This window comes from Tupaia chinensis, unplaced genomic scaffold, assembly GCF_000334495.1.
Source record: "Tupaia chinensis unplaced genomic scaffold, TupChi_1.0 Scaffold138910_1, whole genome shotgun sequence".
Classification (NCBI taxonomy): domain Eukaryota; kingdom Metazoa; phylum Chordata; class Mammalia; order Scandentia; family Tupaiidae; genus Tupaia; species Tupaia belangeri.
Genome location: NW_006198801.1, coordinates 706244 through 713821, shown reverse-complemented (window position 1 = coordinate 713821; position 7578 = coordinate 706244). Strand labels below are relative to the sequence as shown.

The window sequence follows — 7578 nt, the reverse complement described above, 5'->3', positions numbered from 1 at the left end:
TCTCTAGGAAGGTGGCCAGGGAAACAAGACATTCACATACTACTCTTTTTTATTTTATTTTTTTCTTTTGAGAGATTTTTACTATAGGTTGTATGCACTCACTGAAGAGACAGAGAGACAGAGACAGGAAGCAAGAAATCACCCCCTGGGGGGGGATGGCCATGCCATAATCACTTCTCCTTCATTCTCCTCTTGGGATTTTGGGTGCACACATGCCCAGCATGAGGTGTAAGCTACCAGGTCCAGAGCTTGAACCACAGTCGACTACATGGAAGTCCAGCAATGTAACCAATTTTGCCATCTGCTGGTCCCAACATTCACATACTCCTAAGAACAGAAAACTTTGCAAAAACCAGTGGGGCTCACCTTGTGGAGGCCTTGAGGCAGAAGAGTCTGTCTCTGTCTTCTTCCTTCTTTGCCAGATGCAAAGGTTTGACATAATCTACTCCCCCAAAAACAACTGTAGGAAGGAAAGAAAGTGCTATAAAAACAAAAAAAACCCTAATGTGTATTTAATATGAGATATTAGCATAGTGAACAGAAAATGGATTTTAGCATCAGAAGACTCAGCATTTTTCCAGTTTGCATTTGGGACATAGCCTGGCACTGATGTTTCAGAATGATTTCTTTCAGGGACTTTAAGGATAAGGATAGGTTTCTCAAAATTGGAGAAGATACAACCCATCTCTAAAGAAAAGGAAGAGATACTTCTATGGGAACCTATGGTTCCTCTACAGCTGACACTATTTCAATGATCATAGGTCTGCATGGTGATAACTCGAGTCCCACAAAGCAAGTGTTGGTATTGAGGACCCCTCATAGTAAAGAAAAAGCTTCGGGACCTGCAGATGGATAAATGGTTACATCACTGGACTTCCATGTAGTAGACCATGGTTCGAATTCCAGACACAGAAGCTTAAAACTCACGCTGAGAGCTTGTGCATGCCCAAAATCTCCAGAGGAGGATGGAGAAGAAGGAACTGCAGCATGGTCATACCCCCCTTGAGGGGTTGATTTCTCACTTTCTGTCTCTCTGTCTCTGTCTGTCCCTCCAGTGAGCACAAGCACCCTATAGCAAAACTCCCTCAAAAAAGAAAAGAAAAGAAAGAAAAAACTTCATCAAGTTTTAGCCAGTACTACTTGATGACTTTGTCACTGGATGGCACTAACAGATGAGGCCATTTGAGGTTAAAGCAGAAAGAAAGAAAAGAAAGGGAGCTTATATATTTCCCTTCCTTTGCCACCACCTGGACATGCAGTTTGGGGAGGGTGATAGAATGAGGTGCCCCAGTTACTAGGGATTTATGATCCTTACTTCTCCAGTTTCTAGGGATTTATGATCCTTACTTCTAATAAGTAAGAAGATAAGAGTCAAAGGACAATGAATAGTAAAGTGGAGGACATTGTCATTGCCAGTAATCACATTATTTCCCTGACTTTCTCTTCCTACCATGGAGACTTCAGAACTTCCTATGTCTAGGTAATTTGAGCCTTCCAACCGTTTCCAGAAAGAAGCTCATCTTTGCCATTTACCATTCCCACCACCCAGGGTTATATATTATCTTGTCCCCTCCACCTGTGTTTTCTTTTAGGGGGAAAGCAGGGAATAAAGGGCAAGAAAACACTGTAAAAATTTGGTTTGGCCTCAGAGGACAAAAGTCATGAGAGCACTGGTTCTGTAGTTGGGCTCTTCCATGTCAGACTACATGTGAGGCCACACAAAGGATGTAAGAGCTATGGGCTAGGAGCAGAAGCCTCAAAAGAAATGACTCACAGAACAACTTGGCAAGCCAATGGAAGTAAGGAAGGTCCAGTTGGTTCTGCAGCCCTAACTGGAATAATTGCTTCTTTTTTTTGCTTCTATTTACTTGTCTCTGTCAAAAAAAAAAAAAAAAAGGGTAAAGTAAAGATGACAAATATCAGACATGAAAGAGGGGACATCACTATAGATCTTACAGGCATTTAAAAAGACAAGAAATGGGGCCAGGTAGTGGCACAATAATAATACAACTGGACCCATATGGGAAAGACCCTGGGTTCATGTTCTAAGCTTTCCTTAAACACACTGGGCATGCATGTGTGTGCCTGTAATCTTGGCTGGCTGAGACTGGGAGTGGATTGCAACATGAAGACCCAGTTGGGGATGCTTCTCTCTCTCTTTCTCATGGACAAAATAAACTAGCTTAAGAAAATAAGAAAGCCAAGAGACTACTATGAACCATTCTATGCCCATAAATTGAACAACAAAGATGAAATTGATAAATTCCTTGAAAAACCCAGAAAAGGAATAACTATCTGAATCATTTTTGAATCTGCTATCCATTTTTGTCAAGTGATCTAATGATGTCTTTTATAACATTCTTTCCCTTTTTTTTTTTTTTTTTTTTTGTTTTCTGGAGAGGTTTTTGCTATAGGGCGCATGTGCTTGCCAGAAAGACAGAGAGAGACAGAGAGACAGAAAGTGAGAAATCACTTCCCGGGGGGATGGCCATGCTACAATCCCTTCTCCTCCTTTCTCCTCTCGGGATCTTGGGCACGCACACGCACGGCATGAGTTTAAGCCACCGGGTCCAGGACTAGAACTGCGGTTGACTACATAGCCATTACCTAATTGCTGGTACCGACATTCTTTCCCTTAATAAGAGCCAGTGTAGAGTCAGGATATCAGTGGATTCTCTGGTAAAAGCAAACAAAACCCAGTAGATTGTCTTACTGTTGTGGTCTCAGAGTCAGGAAGTCTATGAATGACTCTTCAAGGAACCTCAGAACGTGGGTACTGGCTGTAACAACCCAAATGTGCTCTTGTCTTTGCCAGAATATAAAAGAGCAGTTTATATTTGCTGTTTATTATGAAAAAAATTTAATTACAAAAGTAGAAGAGACTATTATGTTAAACCCCAGATCCCTGTTGCTATATTTAATTGTTAATATTTTGTCAAAATTGCTTTCCTGCTTTTTCTTTGTCAAGATTTTGTTTTGTTGTCAGAGGGCACATGTGCTCATCAGAGAGACTGGGAGAGAGAATGAAGGAGAAAGCACTCTCAGTGGGACAAGGACATGATGCATTCTCCATCCTGTTAGGATTCTGGGTATGCAGGCACATGTGCCTGGCATGTTTTCAAGTCATCGGGGCCAGGATTGGAACTGCAGTCAGCCATGTGGGTTCTGGCTCCCTTAACAAGGAGGTAGCAGGGCTAACCCTGTTGAGGTATGTCAAAATAATTTAAGGTATCATGATATTTCAATCCTATCTACTTCTGATATTCACCTCTAAAAAAATAATATGAAATTATTTTCACATGTAACAAAATCAATAATTACTTACTAGCACCCAATACTCAGTCTATGAAAATTTCCTCAGTTATTCCCCTAAATATCCCTTTATACTTAATTTATTTGAATCAAACAAGATCCACACACTGCATTTAATTGTTAATGCTTTTTTTTTTTCCCTGCTAGAAGGTAAATGCACACACCAAAGAGTGACAGAGAGACCGAGAGAGAAGGAGAGGAGAAAGCACTCCTCATTGGGAATAGTCACAATGCAATCCCTTCTCCTCCATCTCTCCCCCCTCTCAGGATTTTGAACATGCATGCACACATGGTCAGAATGTTTCTCAAGCCACAAGGTCCAGGATTCAAACTATGGGGTCAACCATGTGGGATCCAGTGCCTTAGCCACCAGGCCACGGAGCTGGCCCTGAGTATTATGCTTTGTAAGATTCTTGTAATCTTGGATATTTACACACTTCTTTATTCCCAGGTTTTCAACACCATTGATCTGATAAAGTTGCTAAACTGGTTGTTTGGTAGATTTCTTCTTTTTTTTTGGAGAGGTCTGGTGCATGCGCTCGCCAGACAGGCAGAGAGAGACAGAGAGACAGAAAGCGAGAAATCACCCCCCAGGAGGGATGGCCATGCTGCAATCCCTTCTCCTCCATTCTCCTCTCAGAATCTTGGGCATGCATGCACACGCACCCGGCATGAGTTTAAGCCACCGGATCCAGGACTCGAACCGCAGTCGACTACGTGAGAGTCCAGTGACATAGCCATTACACTAACTGCTGGTCCCAGACTTCTTCATTTTTAAAAATATATATATACTTTTATTATTCACCCGTTAACTCTTTAATATGCCAATCATGAGCTACTTTTTCAACAGTTACATTTCCTTGATCGCGGTCGCATGAGAATATGATTAATTGGAAAACAAGGAGAACAGAGACATGGCCAGAAGTGACATCACGCAGCCTGCACCATTGCAATACAATTGTCAAGTCCGCTGGCAGTTTGGTAAAGCCAGTTCAGTTCTCTTCCCTTTGCCAGGGATTCTCACATTGGTGACAACTGGACCAACATGTAGGGTTCAATTTCCTGATTTAAATTCTCAGTGGCTTTATCCAGAATCTCACTGGCAACTGGTTACTTAACACCAGCCCAACCTTTCCTGCCCCCATGCTGGGGCATTTCCAATTGTAAAGGTAATACTGCAGGTTGCCGTCCCCTATGCCAAACTTGAGCTTCTCCAGGAAGGTTTTGTTCTCCATGAGATCCAGTGCATTGAACACATCAAACCCTTTCATTCTGGCAAGGACAAGGGCGTCACTCATGAGGTCCAGAAGAGGGGTCTGGGTGTGAACATTGTAGAAAGAATAAGCAGCTTTTAGATTCTTGTGGGTTGGATGGTTCATGATGGTGGAGGGAAGCATGTAAAAGCTCAGGAAGTCCATCAGCTCCCAGTTTGCATTCTCCACCACGAAAATGTCGAGGCTATTCTCCTGGGGGTAGAACCAGTGCTCCACCTCCTCCTGGCTCATGACTGGTGTGAGGTGAAACTGCTTCAAGTACCTGGTGAGGAGCTGGTGTACTACTGAAATGTCCTTTTTTTCCATTGGTTGCAGCCCAGCTGTCTTGGGAGCCTCTGGCAACTGGTAGAGTTTATTGGTACGCTGCATGGTCATATTTCTGTTCAGGTGGGAGAACTTCACTTCAGTCACCTTCCGTGGGTTTAGGGACTGATGCCAGTACCTTCAAGTGCCAACAGGCTTTGGCAGGACCACCCCGGCAGTGTAAACAGCTTGAAAAATGCCCTCTAGGTGAAGTTCCTGGGTTACTTTATCTTGTGGATCAAGACTGGAGCCATCCTTTTGGAGCACAGTTTCTTGTGAACACACAGGAAGTTGATTTCTACCATCTTCTTCTCTGTGTCATAGATACGGATGTTTGCTGGGATGGCACTAATGAACCCAACCAGTTTTTGACTGGAGATCACTCGAACCCCACAGTGCCACTGGGGGAGCCAGGTGGGTGGCTGGAGAGCCCACAAGAGAAATTCTGGGGAATAATCAAATCGGAACACGTTGTCATCATCTTCCATGTAGTTCTCATTCAGGAGTGTGTACAGTTATTTCAGCACACCATGGTCCCCCAGGTCCAAGGCATCCCAGGTGAAGCCCTAGGGCAGGATGTTGTCTTTGTCAGGCTCCACAGGACCATGGGTGTTCACCACCTCACCCAGTTTAGGGACAGGCTGCGTATCCCAGAACTAGTAGCTTCACTTGCTGGCCTCCTCCATGGTTTTGGCAGGTCCCTGGCCCACTGAGAACAGTTCAAAGACCTTCTGTATTTCCTGGATCCTCTCTGCCGGCAAAGAGTTCATCTTCACAGGCTGATTCTGGGTTGAATCCATCTCACCGCCTTTTTCTTCCTCTTTTGTTTCTTTTTCTTTTCCTTTTTTGGCTCCAGTGTCATTGGGTGGACTCAAACCACCCCGGTTGTAGCTGTTGTCCTCCTCATTCTCACAATCACTGCAGTGATCATGGCCCGTTCCACTCCCTCCCATGGTCAGCGGAAGCTGAGGTGCCTGCGGCCTCACTGCTGTCTCACTCTCGTCTGCCATCTTGAGTTGTGAGAGCCCTAGACTTCTCCATGTTTTGAAATTTTCTGATACAGCAGAGTTTTATCACCTGAGGTCTAGATGTGCTTTGAAGGTTCATGAAGTGTGGAGAGCAGTTAGTCTGAGAAAACATGTGACCTAAGGTCACATAAATAAATAATGTTAAAGAAAATAATTATTTAAAAAATAATAAAGTTAACAAAATAATTATTTTTTAAATTTTTATTTAACATTATTATTTATTTATTTATCCTCAATTTGGTCAGAGAGGGAGAGGAGAGAGAAAGAGAGAGAAGGAGAGAAAGTGAGAAAGCAAGCTGCCAGGTCTGGGACCTGAACCACGGTCAGCCAGGTGGGAGTCCAGTGTCCTTAACCACCACGCCACCTGCCGGCCCCAATAAAATAATTCTTAAAAAAAAAGTTAAAGGTACACACATTTCAAGAACGTGGTAGTGATAAAACAGTGTCAAATACCACTGATGGGTCAAGTCAGAGAAAGACTAAGAACTGACCTTTGGAGCTGGCAGACTGGAAATAAAAATACATTTGAGTGAATTTGTGGGACAGATAGTCTGACTACAGTAGCTTTTCTTTTAAGAGGTTTTTGCCATAGGGCGTGTGTGCTCATTGGAAAAGACAGAGACAGTGAGAGGGAAAGTGAGAAATCACCCCCAAGCAGGGATGGCCACACCACAATCCCTTCTCCTCCATTCTTCCCTGGGATCTTGGGAATGCAGGCACACGTGCCTAGTATGATTTTTAAGACACTGGGTCTGGGACTTGAAACGTGGCCTGCCAAGTGGGAGTCCAGTGAGATAACCACTATGTCACTTGCTGGCCCCTAGAGCAGGTTTAAGAGAGAAAGAAGGGGAGGGGGTGGGGAGGATGGAGGTTAAGGCATCTGGATCCCACAAGGCCACTGCACAGATTGAGTCCTGGACTAGGGGCTTGAAAATCACTCTGGATGTGGAACCAGAAGGTGGCATGGTGGTTAAGGTGCTAAACTCCCATATGGCTGATACCCATGCCCAATGGCTTGAAAATCATGCTGGGCACATGTGCATGCATGTCCAAAATCCTGAGGGGAGAATGGAGGAGAAGGGCTTGTGGTGTGACCATCCTCCCTGGGGGATCATTTCTTACTTTCCCTTTCTCTGTGTCTCTCTGGCAAGCGCACACGCTCTACAGCAAAAAAAAAAAAAAAAAAAAAAAAAAAAAAAAAAAGAGAGAGAGAGAGAGAGAGAGAGAGAGAAAGACTGGAACAGTAAAAAAAACTAACAAGGAAAAAGAAGAAAAGTAAGAAAGAACAGAACAAAAGAAACAGACTCACTGGTTTTTGTTTTGTACATCTTAGAAACCATTTTAAATTTCCAAATAATTTCAAAAATAAAATAATGCAATATACTTCTGTATTCTTTGTCCAGATTCAACTGTTGTTAACATTTTACTTCATTCTCTCTGTCCACAACCTCATACACATGCACACACACACACACACACACACATGCACGTATAATATCTGTCTGGACTATTTGAGGGTAAGCTACATATAACATATCAGGATGTGTTTCCTAAGAATGAGGATATTCCCTGGGGCCAGCAGATGGTGTAGGGGCTGCATTGCTGGACTCCCACATGGCTGGCCATGATTCCTGGACCGGATGGGTCAAAACTCATGCCAG

The 7578-nt window shown here is 43.5% G+C and overlaps 1 pseudogene; it reads right to left on the bottom strand.

Moving 5' to 3' along the window:
* Positions 1-4379: 4379 nt before the first annotated feature.
* LOC102472359 (glycylpeptide N-tetradecanoyltransferase 1 pseudogene) lies at positions 4380-5899 on the bottom strand (annotated as a pseudogene).
* Positions 5900-7578: the final 1679 nt, after the last annotated feature.